Source organism: Patella vulgata, chromosome 7 (genome assembly GCF_932274485.2).
Source record: "Patella vulgata chromosome 7, xgPatVulg1.2, whole genome shotgun sequence".
NCBI classification, from domain to species: domain Eukaryota; kingdom Metazoa; phylum Mollusca; class Gastropoda; family Patellidae; genus Patella; species Patella vulgata.
The window spans coordinates 2,524,280-2,540,272 of NC_065885.2; positions in this window are offsets into that span (position 1 = coordinate 2,524,280).

Sequence of the window (15,993 nt, forward strand, 5' to 3'; positions counted from 1 at the left end):
AGTTTAGTCTCTGTTGAATCAGAAAAAATACAGTTGTGTGGAGCTATCAACAAAAGTATGTTTGCATACTCCACACAAGTCTCGCTATCCAGCAGTCGTGTGGACTGCAAGGGAAGACAACTCTATGATCATAATATGACCGGGACAACCAAAGACAGAATATAACGGTGATTTGGTGTTAATTTACATCTGATATAAACCTTGGGCAAAACGCTGCTGCCTAAGCAATGTTTTCGACTAGATATAAGCAGGGAAAGGAAATGGGGGGTTTACCGGTAACCTTGGTTACGCAACCAACTGGGCATATGAAGAAAGGCATACAGATACCCTGCTATGTCTAACCTTTCTGCACCAACTGGATTTGACAAGCAAAAGGTGGATCTGGAGAGAGAAATGGGGTTTAACGTCCACTCGACACGGAATAGGTCATTTCCGGACTAACATTTAATTTTATTTCAATAATTCGCAGTGTGAGGAAACCCACAAGGTTGGACAGGCACAACCGGGGATTCGAAACTACGCCAGTTGACTCAATGACAGACCTTATGGATCTGGAAGTGCCAGCATGCAGAACATGAAATGAGGTTTAACATCCTACTGGGCTAATGAAGACGGAGCAACCACAACAGGATCTGCTACAAGAAAACGAATAAAGAGTGGTTACTTTTTTTATAAACATTTATTTCATAACAAAAACAATGAAAAGAAACAAGTATTGTCAACCCCTAGTTGAACCCAAAAATTCGGTTTAGGCCAAGATACTATGTTAAGCTGTGGACACAATAGCCAAAATTCACCTAGTGTGTCTGCTTCACCGAAGCATACGCTTGATTGTTGAATTAATTAGCCAATCGCCACTCATATCAAGAGGTAGATTGATTGAAGACATGGTTAATCAATGATGTGAAAGGTGATAAAATCGACTGGGGAAGGATTTGCCTTGTGCGTCCACTCATTCGGACGATTGATTCGACTAGTGTGTCCACCGCTTAAAGAGCCCTCAACTGACATTAAAGTGATCTTATCAACTAAGATTTAAGTCTTGATTCTGACTTTAATTTGATCAACAAAGATTTAAATCGTTTTGATTTTAATGATAATATAATGTAATCAACTAAAATTTAATCCTATCTGATTCTGACATTTATAAAAATTGATCAAGTAAAATTTAAATCTATCGGGTTCTAACATTGTACAGGGCCCTTATTCACGAAAACTTAAACTAAGATACAATCGAAATTTTAAGAAATACTGCAATTCGATTGGCTGACCAGTAAAATCAATTTGCATATATCCAATTTGCATATTGGTCAGCCAATCGAATTGCAGTATTTCTTAAAATTTCGATTGTATCTTAGTTTAAGTTTTCGTGAATAAGGGCCCCGCTCTATATCCAAATCTAACCTAATGCATCTTTAATGTGATTTCATATACCCATATATTAAAGATGCATTATGTAAAAGCTAAATCTGCCTAATGCTTTTGGCCTCAAATGTTATATAAATTATTAATTAAACATTTATTCACATCACAAGCCTATAATCAACTCTCTAGTGCGTCAGATGGTTGTGATTTGTAATGGATTGAAACATGACTGCCATTTAGTAATTTAATTTAAAAATGGATGATGAATACTTTATTATTGTAACCATGGTAGCAATGCAAATCGAGACTACACTAAACTTCAGACACTGATAACTTCACTCAGAATAAAGTAATTTAACTGAAATTTTCAATATTCCATTTTCATTGACCTATTTTTAAACTATTATATGACTAGACCTGTCAGCTTTTTTATTTAAATCTTACATAATGCAAATAATATTATTTAATCACTAACTGAAAAGAAATCTTTTTTTTAATATCCCAAAATTATAATATCGTCATCACAATTTTGTCATGGAAATAATTAAAATACATGTTTTTTTTAAAAAAAACAACAAAACAAACCAAATCTATCTTTTTAACAAAAAAACAAAACAAACAATAATGACTTAAAACTCATGTTAGTCCCAAAATGGCCTGGTTTGTGTCGAGTGGACGTTAAACCCCATTTCTCTCTCTCTCAACTCAAAACTATGGCGGTCTGTGTGACAAGACCCTTTGGAGTCCTATGAATAGCTGCAAACTTTTTAGGGAGAGAAATGGAGATTAACGGCCACTCGACACAAACTAGGTTAGTTCGGGACTAACATGGTTTAACTCTATTTCTATAATTTGCTTGAACTTACATCTTGTCACATATAAACGGGGAATGGAAACCATGCCACCTGACTTGATGACAGACCTTACGATGCAATGCAACGCAAAAGCATTAACCATTCCCCCCCCAAAAAAACCTGTTGGACGGTATACTAGTTATGTCACTTGGGCAATTTGAGGAGTCAGGGAGTTGTTTTGAGAATGAGCTACCAAGCATGATGTAAAAATAACATCAATATTTCAGGGAACTGTGGTAGTCAGTCAATATTTACATGTTTTAAAGGGTTAATCCTTCAGCAAAATATTATATAATGATAACAAACAATAAATACAAGAGGGTTGCCATGCAAGATACGCCCACATTTTGCAAGAGATGGACAGAGAACAAGTTAAGTGATTTTCAGAAAAAAAAAGTGATTTTCAGAAAGTTACGATCTGATATGTGCAAGTATTGACAGGTATACCCAGATCTTTCGGATATAAACATACGATTTAAATTTCTTTAAAATTGGATAGTAATTGTGACATCTAGAAATCTAGAGTAGAGGGTTTCACATCCTTGGCATTACATACTTTTACACTATTTGTGTACGAGGAAAGGTCATTTTGACGGGTAGTTTTGGTCCGATTTTAACGAAAAGGTGATATATTTGAACAGTCTTTAAAATCGGTTAACATTTGTGACCATTAAGGGGCCAAAAGCTAAAAATGTGATTTTTCGTACAATCAGGTGCCATTATCCAGGAAATTATGTTCCAATATGTGGGAATATTGAAAGGAACCAAAATATATATTTTAAGCTTCATCAAAATCGGATAAAAATTGTGACCTCTAGAGTCTTCACAAGCAAAAAGCATGATTTTTCATATAATCAGGAGCCGTAATCCATTAAGTTATGATCCAATACATCCCATTATTGAAAGGAACCGAGATCATTGTACAGATATTTCAAGTTTCATCAAAATCGGATAAAAATTGTGACCTGTAGAGTTGTCCACAAACAAATTGTGGATGGACGGACATGGGTGACAACACGGAAATTAATTAACATCCTAATTTCTGCTCCATATGAGCTAATGAAGACGGGCAAATGTGGAGTGTAAATTAAGCCTGGACTGCGGCAATGAGTCTACTCTTTTTAAAAAATTCCAACTATCAAGGATTCTCTTATGTACACGGCAACGTGTAAGGACCTTGGTATCTCGAGGAATTTTCTTGGTCAACACTTCTAAGTTAGCGAACCAGTGCCTTACTCAATGAACCACTGCAGCTTCATATCAAACAAGAAGATATTTGACTTGACCTTTGTGATATAAAAGAATTAAAAACAATTATACATGCTTCAGAAAGATAAAAAAAAACAATGTTGTAGGCCTAATTAATATAAGTTTCGGCAAAAACCCCTTGTTGGGAAAAACAAGTATTATAGTACTGTACGGAACAGGAACTGAGAATGACATCATTGCCACCATTCTGGAATTGTGACATCACATCAAAAATCTGTTAATTGATCCAGAATCGTCCAAGGAATCTTCAATCAACAAATTGAAAAAATCGCTCCCGTAAAAAAGCTCTCCCATTTCCGATAAGAGTGATTTAGAAATTAAGGAGAGTGATTAGTTGTGTGTATGAGAAATGGTTCTAAAGATCAATAACTGCATGTTATGGGATCATTCCTGGTTTCACAAATGATAATAAACCCCCAATGACTTTGTAAAGGAGAGTGATTTTCTATTTTAAGGGGAGGGGGAAAAACCTCCCCTCGTTCGACATTCAGGTAAGCGGCAGGTGCTCAAGACCGGTCGCTTGCCTTAAAAAATAATGACTGGTTGATCGTACTCGAACTAGCAAAGCCACATTATTTTAGAAGAGCATTGCCCCCAAGAAGAAGACTTAAAGAACAAGACGAGTAACACTTGGGGCCCAGTTCCTGTTAATATTATATTAAACTGCATTCAATCTAACGACATCTGACATTTTCCAAACATTTCTAATCCTTGTATCGTAAAATATTGTATGATACTTTTTAGAATTATAAAATTATCTTGTATTATAACTCCACTTGTATGCCTGTATCTTCTCTGGTTTTTAACCTTAGAAAATTGAGAGAGCGCAACACATTTCTACCACGACAAGAGAACTAACTCAAAAAAGAGCCCCTATTTTGGGGGTCCTATCATGTTTGAATACTTCATCGTAAAATAATCTTCACTCACATAGATTTCATTCTCTTTCCAGGGGCAGATAACTCCGCTTCTTTATCGGATCCAGATTCTAAAAATCTTTTACGATAATTTCGAATGTCTTCCATAGTAGAATAAATGGAGTTCTTCATGACGGTTGCTAGACTTGTATCTGTCGGAATCATTTTTGATCTCGATACATGATTAGATTCAACAATAAATTTAAGCTTATTTTCCACAAAGCTCAAAACGCGTACCATTTTATTTTGCATGATTTGACGTGAATTGGTTAGTTTGCGTTTATAAATGCAGCTTTGTCTGCACCATAAGGTGTCAAGATTGGGAGAGTTGATTGGTTCACTGGTCGTTAATTCTGAGTCTCTCGTATCCCACAAAATGTCACTGTCATGACTTTCTATGTATTCCTGCGAAGCCATATTGCTATTGAATGCACAATTTTGTCCAGAGTCAAATCTTAGAGACTTATTACCAGTTGTGACTTTCCTTGAAGCACTATCGAAAAGGTTATCACCTAAATCTAGTTCCTTTTCTGAATGTCTTGTATCCATGGAGACACTCCTTTGTGGATATTTGTTGTTGATCCTGGTATAAGAGTTGCAGCATGAATTATTTGTACTTTTTAAAGTTTCACTATTATCAATATCAACAGCCTGTTGTTTCAAATAGCAATCCAATAATGATCTTCTCCTTGTGGAACTTTGCAGTGTTCTTTTACCAGAAACAAAGAAGGAATCATCAGCTTCCACAAACACATGCATACCTATAGATTGTTCATTAACTCTGGTGTCCATGGTATCACATGTACATTTTTCCATTACTGAGTCTTTAAGTCTAGGTACTGGTATGTCCATGTTTGCAATACATGGTGATTGGGGACAACTATCCTCAAAATTATCATTGTCTGGTATTGCGCAAGTCTGCTGTCTCAGTTCTTGTGTGCAATGTTGCACTTCTTCTGTGCGCTTTCTCAATTCTCTGGTATGTTGTATTCCTTGTTGTTGATGTTTCAGTCCCAATTCTCTGGTATGTTGTATTCCTTGTTGTTGATGTTTCAGTCCCAATTCTCTGGTATGATGTTGAGCCAGTGGACCAGGTCCCAGGATCTTTCTCGTGGGTTGTTGGACTTGATCTTGGCTGTTGAGATGAACTTCATTAAGTAAGACATCATGGCCGTTCTGTATTTCTGGAATGCTGTTGCGTTGTTCATTATGTTGACCTTGATGCATCTCAGCAGCAACATTGATACAGTTGCTTTTATCTTTGTTTGCTGGTGGATTTTCTATGACAGAATCAAGAGTTTCTAGAAATCTTTTATTCAGAAATGAACTAGTTTCACTACGTAGCGACCCATACATCTTGGAGAATTTCTGTAACCTTTGTCTTAACTGTGCTACAGTATAATGTGAAGTTTCCGAGTACGATAAAACCGTCACCCATAAAGCGAAAGCGTTCCATGTTTTTTGGTATTTTATACGGTAACGATTTAGCTGTAAAACCATTGCATTGGTCAACATGATTTTATGTGGATAGTTGTTGACATGGGCTTTCAGATGATTTCTGTTCTCCAGCATGGTTTCCGTTATTCCAACAGATGAAAGTTGTTTGATGAATTTATTACAAAAATTTGGACCTGGACAGTGTGATTCTGTCAGATATCCACAGTGAATATGAGGTGACATCGGTATCGGCCATCTTTCCAATACTGTGACATCGGTCTTTTGATTTGGGCTGTACATTATTTCTGAAATTCGAACAGTGGAAGCAGGACCTTTAGGATTTTGGATATCTGAAGTTTCTGAAACTGTGGAAGAAGAGTTTTTTGGATGTTGAGTGTTCATTGTTTCTACTGTGGAAGAATTGATTTTTGGATTGGCAGTGTCAGTTGTTTCAGAAACTCCATTAATGGATCTGGTGCCTTCTGTTGGAATAATTGCTGCTGAAACTGTGGAAGAAGTGCTTTTCAGATTTGGGCTATCAATCACTTCTGAAACACTAGAAGAAGTTCTTTTTTGATTAGGAGTGTCTATATTTTCTGAAACTCTGGTTATGTCAGTATCAATCATTTCTGAATCACTAACTGTGTCTGCACTACCTTTTGGATATTGACTGTCCATAATTCCAGAAACTGTTTTTGAAAGAACATTTCTACAAGAATTGGATTTCCTTTTCAGTGTGTCCATTCTTACTGATGCACAAGAACTGGTTTTTTGACTTGGCATGTCCATTTTCTCTAGGACTACAACTGGAGAAATCAAAGTTATCTCTGTTCCTTTCTTTTGCCCTTCTTGTTCACAAAGTTTTGGATTTGAGGACAATATAGTTGGCCTGTTTCTGTCATTAGTATTTAATCTATCGTTGTGGATATCATTTGTTTTTTCAGAACTTCTATTTGGTGATGAGTAGCCACTCAGACCCCATTCTGTTAGCTCAATATTTGAGAAAGATGAAGAACTACCAATTGTTGAGTCATCTGGTTTATCTGCATGACCATTAACAGGTGCTTGCTGTGCTGCTTGGTACTCTGCTGCTATTTGTTTATTATGTCGAGGCCATCGGACCTGAGTTACTTTCACATTGGTTGGAACCCTAAGGGAAACTCTTTTATTTAATGTAGGGCCTTGAAACTGAATTTTCTTACTTGTAGAGGAATCAATTGAACCTTGATCAAGACTGGACAGTCGATCTATATCTATTTCTTCATTATGGGACAACCTCTCTTGTATATCGTCTACATTTTGAACCGATTCGTGACCAGAAACGGCAACAGTTTCACTTTCCGAGGCACAATTCTTCCGTCTTAAGCTTAGAATACTTTTATCTTTATTAGCAAATAATTTATTTTCTACATTCATAAATGCATCTCTGTTTAAATGTAGGACTTCCTTACGAACATTCACTGCTGTTTTTATTTGAAATCGTAATTGATCACATACGACATTATGTTGTGTAAGAAAATTACAGGTGAGAATATTGACTAATTGATGAATCTTGGGGAAAGGTATATTATTCTTCAGGTGATAATAATTCAGATCAACCAGGATTCCATTAGTAATTTTAATTTCTGTCTGTCTGCTCTCCACAAAACTTTGCAACTCAGCTTTCTTCATTAACAGATCTTCGGTAATTTTCTCCGCAGCAAGATAACTCCCAATTTTTGCTGCGGAATTACCTCGCCTAAAAATTGGTTCAATGTTAAGAAATCTAGGTGCGGATCCAAAAAAGTCTTGTTTACAAAATTTTATCGATTTTTCAAATAAACATTGAATGCTGCTTTCGAAGGTTTCGTAATTTACATCTTTAACAAATGCGCATAAATCTGACCAGGGTATCGATTGTACTAGTTTCATTAAGTAGATCTGTAGAATGCTTTTGTTGTCCAGTGGTTTATTTTGTTGGATTGGTTTAAATAATTCCTGTCTGGTAAGTGGACTACATTGATAAACTTTTCTCCAGCGACTGTAGATGAATTTAATCTCTGTATAACCTTCATCTACTGTATGAATAAAAAAGAAAAGGTTAGGGTTAGGAGGGTAGGTGAAGGTTAGGCGGCTAGGTTAGGGTTAGGGCAACAATTTATTGAGACACTGTAGTGTACAATAAACAGAGAGAGAAACAGGGTTTAACGTCCACTCAATACAAATTAGTTAATTTCGTGACTAACACGTGGTTTAATTTGATTTCAATAAATCGCTTGCGCGAAGGGATCTTTAGTTGTGGGAGGAAACCAGAGGACCCAGAGAAAACCCATGAGGTTGGACAATCGACCTTACTCCTCTCCATGTGCAACCGGGGAATCGAAATCACCGCGCCATCCAACCCCCCGTACAATTAAACAAGCAGAAGGTTTAGGGTAAGATCAGTCAATGTTTGTCATTCTTTGCAATGGTTCAAAAATGTTTACGTGATAATCGTAATTTATCATACAGTAGGCCTATAGCCTACACAAGGTAATTCTTTATACATAAAATAAATAACAAAAATATTCAAGTTATCCCTGTATACCAATAACTAAGTTAAATTTGTTTCCATGGAAACACAAAAATGATTAAACATGATAAGTTTTTGAATTGGAAAAATGCAGCTAGTCTACTATACTACTGGTATCAGCTAATAATGGGCTAATGTGTAGGCCTACAAAATCCCAACGGACATTCTCAGCTGACGCAGGGATCGAACACCAGATCTCCAGGTTAGCGAGCCAACATCGTATTCACTGAGTCACTGTGGTTCCCTCTATAAGAATTAGAGGTTGATGTGCGTAGGACCTACAAAGTTTCATAAAGTAGGCCCATCCCCTTCATCTGCGCACTATTCCATTAAATAGCCAACTATTTAGTACAGGTCTTTATTAATCTAATTCACACAAATTTTGTTGATATGCTACATAGCCTACTATGGCTACGTTTATCAATTCACTTTTGGCGCCAAAATTACTTTCAATGACGTCAAGGTCACGTAGTTAGGCCCTATGTTGTTTTTAACAGTGAGCTATTTTTTTGTAATAGGGAATTTCATTCAATCTAAAATCAACAAACTGTCCATTTATTTTCTGGTAACAAAGTTCGTTCTTCAAGTTCATCTGTATTTTTAACGAATGATATTTCAAACTGAACCCAGCGAAACACAATAAATAAACAAAACTGACATCGAAATGATCGAACAGGTCATAATTGGCATAAGAACAACCCATATTACGCACTTATTACAGAAAGACATCTACTGAAAAAACCTTCATAGAAATTGGGATCTCTTATAAAGAAAAATGGCGTGTCTTTTGACCATGCCAACTTACATATAAACGGCAAATATAGCTTTAACCAATTCGGTATAATGGCATTTTCCACAAGCGCCTCCATCTTTTTTTTATGAAAGGCTGGATAATCCCCCTTTTTTTAGTTGTGCCCCCTTGACCTAAAAATTAATGAAAATTTCTAAAGACAATAATTATGTCTTTACGCGTGTGTATGTTACAGCATAGGCTAATTCCCATATCAACAATTGTTCTTCTGGTTTTTTAAATTCTAATTTTAATGATATTCACGAAGGCTCATTCCCATCTAAGAATAAACATTTGAAATTGTAATTAAAGTTATATTTGAAATTTATCGTATTTTATTTGAAATTTATAGTTAGTATTTTATTTGAAATTTAAAGTTATGGGCCTATAGCCCTATACTGTAATTTTCCGGGGCGAACTGGGTCTCAGACGGTCGTGGTCCAGAGTCCAAGGGCCTTAGAGGAGAAACATTAGCCTCTGAGGCGCGGTAGGTCTTTGAAATCCTTTTTTTCATTCTCCCCGCCCCTGGTAATTTTTATGGTTGTTATAAAACACGAACTGTTGCCAACACTAGTGTAGCAGGGATTGCAAAACCTCACATCGACAAGTTTTTCAATAGATTTATTTTTTATTTATTTAATAAAATTTGACAAACAAAGGTGCGTAGGTGCCAAAATATGCGGTAAATAGTCAACGTCCTTTCCAATTCCATGCGGGGAAATTATTATCACAGAACACATCGTGCTGTCATTATTACCATAGTGTTAAATTCCCCCCATTACGATAGGCTACGTTGACATTAGGCCTATCTAAAAATATTGGTAGGCCTGCTATGATTAACTATGGGAAGTCTTTATAACTGTGCAGTACTATAATTCCACGCGATTTTAACACAACCATATGTCTTCCACGGTCTTCAAAATGGCGCCAAAAGAAATAGCTAGTAATTTCCTTCGTAGCGTCCACTAATTCCTAGAAATAGACTTGTTGACGGACTATATAGGACTTCCAATATACATTTGTATCTCCATCGAAACTCGGGAAAACAATGTTCCTCATAAATACGTTTTATATCAAGCACCAGATACATTTGCACAAGCATACAAGTCCAGATAAAAATAAAATGACTTTTGGTCTCTCTCAACTGCTGGAAACGTTACACACCGTGTCTTCCTAACAATGTCAAATGGTCCTGGGTCTTTCAACCCCGATATTCTTAGTTTAGTCGATTTTTTTCATTATTTGATTGGTTAAATATGCTCAGTATAGGTGTTCGTTAGCCAAATAAGGATTATGTAAATAAGGATAGAAAACAGTAGGACTATCTTATATCGGCCCTATTTATGGTTCAACAACATGCCTGGAATCTAGACCACATTTCATTTACGCTGTTTATTGGTGACCGATGCATCTGTCAAACCAAATCAATTGCGTTTTTTAAAAAAAAAACAAAACAAAAAAACTAAACAAACATTTAGCCTAACAAAGAGCTTTTTAGGCCGGGCTGTGATCATCATATTCATGGTAATTAGAACAGAACAGAACTTTATTTAGAACGTTCGTTATTTGTTACACGTATATTTGTTGTATTGTATTAATGTTCGTTTATTTGTTACATGTATATTTGTTGTCTTGTATTAATGTAATTTTGTAATTGTATGTTGCTCTTCGTGGGCGTTTTTATGCAATAAATTTACTTACTTACTTACTTACTCAGATCAAATACATGACAGGTTATTTACAAGACGGGGGCTTTTAATTTCCTTGTCAATGGACACAAATCTGTTAAGTGTTATCTTTAAAAACATACATAATTTTATAGTTATTGATTGTTTGCTTGCTTGAATTAAAAAGTTTATTATATTTAAAAGTATTCGGTCTTGTATAATAATATCTGGATATATAGTTTTCACGTTTTGTAATAAAATATGTACAATTGAATAGGTAGTGATATTCGTCGCCGACTGTATTTACTTCACATAAAGGACAAATTCTTTGTTTAAAATCTACATTCATTCATCTCCCGACCTCGGCAGGGAGTTTATGGTTATATGTTCTATATTTTATAAAAGTATATTTATAATTATTCAGCAATGAGATAAGATACGACTCTAATTTAAATCTCTAGATGGCAGCAATCCATTATTATACATGTATTACACGATTTGATCTGAAAGTCAATTATCTTGGACAGCTCCTTCCTGTAGTAGTTCTTGGGGTAATTAGTACGAGTTTCAACTAACGGGCTTTGGTAATAATTAACGAGTTACCAGTGAAAATATGTTTGTTCTTTTGGGGTTGATTTGGGTAATTCATGCTACAGGATGAGAACTGATTACTTTTTAAGGCCTTAAAACTTATCCTAATTAAACGACAAACAACACGAGTTTAACATGTAATCATTTTATTTATATAAACATCTAAAAAAGATTATGCATTCATATGACTAACGGTTACAATATATTATAGTCTCTACAATTATTAATAAAAACAGAATTATAATTTTATTACTCTCTATATCAGCAAATATTTCCAGGATCTAAACCGCTTTGATTTAGGTCAAAACACAATAATGAACTGGCTTGATCTGACGTGTTATTTACATTCAGGATGTGTTATTTCATAGGATGTGTTATTTCTATTCCTGATGTGTTAAATCCATACAGGATGTGTTCAATCCTGATTTGCTTTTTGCATATCTGAGGCGTTAATTCCATCCCTGGTGTCTTATTTCCGTATCCAATGTGTTATTTCCATACAGGATGTGTTATTTCTATCCCTGAAGTGTTATTTTCATATCTAATGTGTTTAAATCCAAATGATTAAATTTTATTTTAATTTTTGACGACAAGATACCCACGTCGTTAAATCAGTCAAACTATTTATTTTCAACCAAATTAAAGAGGTTTAGTTTTAACTATATAGTTCAGATTATTAATAAACTTAAAAACTTTATATAGTTTTAAACTTTGGCTTGAAGGTAAACATCAGATTATTACTTATTACCATTTCTAGAACACCTGACAACACTTCTCAGTTGTAATTTAAAGGAGGTCAGAAAGCTAAAAATATCTATTGCACTTCTATATGGAATTAATACTATTTCCAATCTGATTTAAATACAGATTTATATTTCGTTTCGTTTTTTTTTACTTTCGATGGCCTACACTACATGAAGATCTGACCGGTTGTACTGAAACGTCGTGTCAGAGGTCGCACGAGCGGTTTTTGACCTTATGACGCCAAACATTGATTAATCAATCAATTTCTATTGGTTTACCAACAGTACTGTGCACCGCACGGCAAGAACTCGTCATAACAGACCGATTCGTTGGCTAGTCCCTCACATCATCCAGAACGCGGGTTATATAACAACCCTACCAGATCCTAGTGTAGTAAAGACAAGTAAACCGAAAATTTGAACTATAAAAAAACGAAACGAAATAGGATCTGTATTTTAATCAGATTGTACAATTTCATAGTTAGCTGGAAATACAACAGGAAATTTCATTTTGATCATCTTTTTAAATATATACACATAATGAAATATAAAAAAGAGAAATGGCATTGGTATACATGAAGTCAAAGCCCAGCTTGAGCATGGGCCTGAGGGGCCCAGGCCCAGGGGCCCGTTGTTTAGGGGGCCCAGCGGTTCATGGCAAAAGGAGAAATAATTTAAATGCCAGATGAAAGTTTCACGGTAATCGATCTAGCAGTGCGAGGGCGGAAACTGAGCCACCATCAACCTTCAAAAGGATATGAAATAATCTTTTCGTCGCGTTAGGGGCCCAGCGATTCTACTTAGGCCCAAGGCCCCGCTCCGGTTAAGCTGGGCGTTGCATGAAGTATATAAATAAAATTACATCCCAAGAATGGTCCCAAGTATTCTTTTAAATAATACTGATATTCCTGTAAAAATTTCTATATACATATAGAAAGGTTAAACATCAGTATGTAAATCAAAATTACGAGAACAGCTTCAAGCATTGTTTTAAAATAATATCGACACTCCCGTGTTAGATGAAATATAAAAAAGACAATTGCCATTGGTATACCAACATTAAACATGCAGTATATTAACCAACAGAATGGTCCGAAGTATTCTTTTAAACAAAACCAGCTCTCCTGTAAAAAGGCCACGTAACAAGAATCTATGTACAAATGGAACACCGTTAATGCACTTACGAAGAAAGGTATATAAATATAAGGTATTTAAAACAACTTCTGACAACAAATAACAAGAATATCCTGCAATAATAAGACAATTTATATTTGATATATGTAAATATTTAAATATTATATACCACAGCACCCTATTAATTATACCACTTATTATACAGAACTACTGGGGAAGGAATGAGGGGTTAGAACTACTGGGAAAGGAATGGGGGGGTTAGAACTACTGGGGAAGGAATGGGGATTAGTACTATTGGGAAAGGAATGGGGTTTAATTAAGGTCCCTGGCTCAAATTTTGCTATCTGGTGAATTCTTCATCAATTTGTGAAACTTGTCTAGGAACCCTTTTTCCAGAAAATTATGTCAAATTCCAGAAAAATACGACAATTTCTACAATAATCTCAATTCTAAAAGTGTTTTTACACATAAATACTACAAATTTAACTGTCTTGTGTCATGAAAATTGAATAACAGGTAAATTGGTTTGCTGATTACCTGGCCAGTCAGATGAACATGAAAATGTAAGTGAAACAAGAGTTTTGATTCTTCGAGAGGGGGAGGGGGGGGGGCGTTCCTGGCTTTGAAGTGTCATGATTGTGTTCTTTATCCTTTATCATCAGATGGTGGAATGGGATGGACATTCAAAGTACGAGATAATGATACAGACATATGTGATATCATTGCATCAATGAAATTGAATCACAATGTGATAGTATTAATTCATAAAAAAAAAATCCGTCAAATGGGGTGTTGTGTTTTTCTCTGTATATAAGTGAAAAAGACGATAGATACATTATCTCAGGAACCTGGCAAACCCCCTCCTGCAAAAACTCCTGGATCCGCCCCTGATGAGCAATATATAAAATAATATACATGTACCTTTAGATAATTAACAAATAAAAAAAATACAGTCATCTAATTATCATATATTCAGTGTAATATTATGTAACTTTTATAATAAACCAAATAACAAACTTGTTATACAAGTATTATCTTAATTATTTTATAAATATTACTTTTACCAGAACAGCAGTTGATACAACTTTAAGTAGAGTACACTCAGACAGACATTGCTATAATATTCACAATAGTATAGGATACAGAATACAATTGGTGTTTAGAATATGTCCTGAGTATTTCTAGTATGACTATAAAATAGGCCGTAGTTCAGGACACATTACATGGAATACAAATTACTCTTTATTAGAATAGTGCCCTGAATATTTCTAGTATAACATACAGGACACATTACATGGAATATAATTACGTTTTGTTAGCACTGTCTCTTGAGCATTTCGGTCAATAACCAATCTGTGACATCATTTTAGTCCTTCTTCTCATATTCTAATCTATATTTCTATGAGGGAACGGACTAAAATGACATCACAGATTGTTTATTGATAGAAAGTTACGACTACTCATGGAGAACGGAGGAAATTACTAATGTTTAAATTTACCTGTTGCAGGTAATATTGACATTTGGCTTCGTGTTATACTTATGAAAAGGATATGTTGACATAATTACTTGCATAATTTATAAAAAAAACAATTGAAGCTTTTCCAGTGACCTTTAATATTTCACATTGTTCGGCCGGAGCCAGATAAAATATTTAGATGGACCTGATTTTAATTGGATTAAATCCAAGCTAAAAGATTATCTACTGTTGATAATTTGGTTGTAATAAATGTCAAATAATCAATTTGAGTAAACTTTAGTGTTGTGTGAGAGAGAAATGGGGTTTAATGTTCACTCGACACAATCTAGGTCATTTCGGGACTAACATATGGTTCAGTTTTATTTCAATTCGCTTGCGTGTAGGTGTCTTTAGCAGTGGGAGGACCCAGAAAAACCCACGAGGTTGGACAGGTGATTTTAGTGTGGTTTAGGATGTGAAATATTAGGGAAAAATAGAAAAAGGTGGTTGAACAACTACTCTACACAAACTAGGTCAATTTGAGACTAACATATGGTTCAGTTTCATTTCAATAATTCGCTTGCGCATAGGGTCTTTAGTAGTGGGAGCAAACCTTAGGACTGGAGAAAACCCACAAGGTTGGACAGACAACCCTACTCCTTGTCACAAATAAGCGGGGAATCGAAACCATGCCCCTTGACTCAATGACAGACCTCACGATCCTCCCCACCCCCACTTAAAAATATAAAAATCTTGATAATAAAGACAAAGTTTCAAAATCTCTTGCACCCGATATTTAACGTTAAATTAAATCGATACTACACAGTTACCATTCTTAGTTCAACTAATATTCAGGAGCATTACCCATCAAGGAATAAATTTAATAACTAAAACTTAACAGATAAAAGAGAAATAACATAATAAAACTGCTGCGTTTTGTTAAGGAGGAGGAGGGGCCGAAGCCCTTGTAGGAAGATGTACATTGGGTGGGGCAGGGCTGTACCTTGCTGGTGGCCCCCCTTGGGGTGAGGCATTATATTGATTAGGGTATCCCCCTTGAGAGGGATAAGGGGGAACACTGGCAGGGTTTTGGTTAGGGTATCCCCCTTGAGACGGGTAAGGGGGAACACTGGCTGGGTTTTGGTTAGGGTATCCCCCTGGCGAGGGGTAAGGGGGAACATTAGCAGAGTTCTGGTTATATTGGGGAGGAGCAGCAGC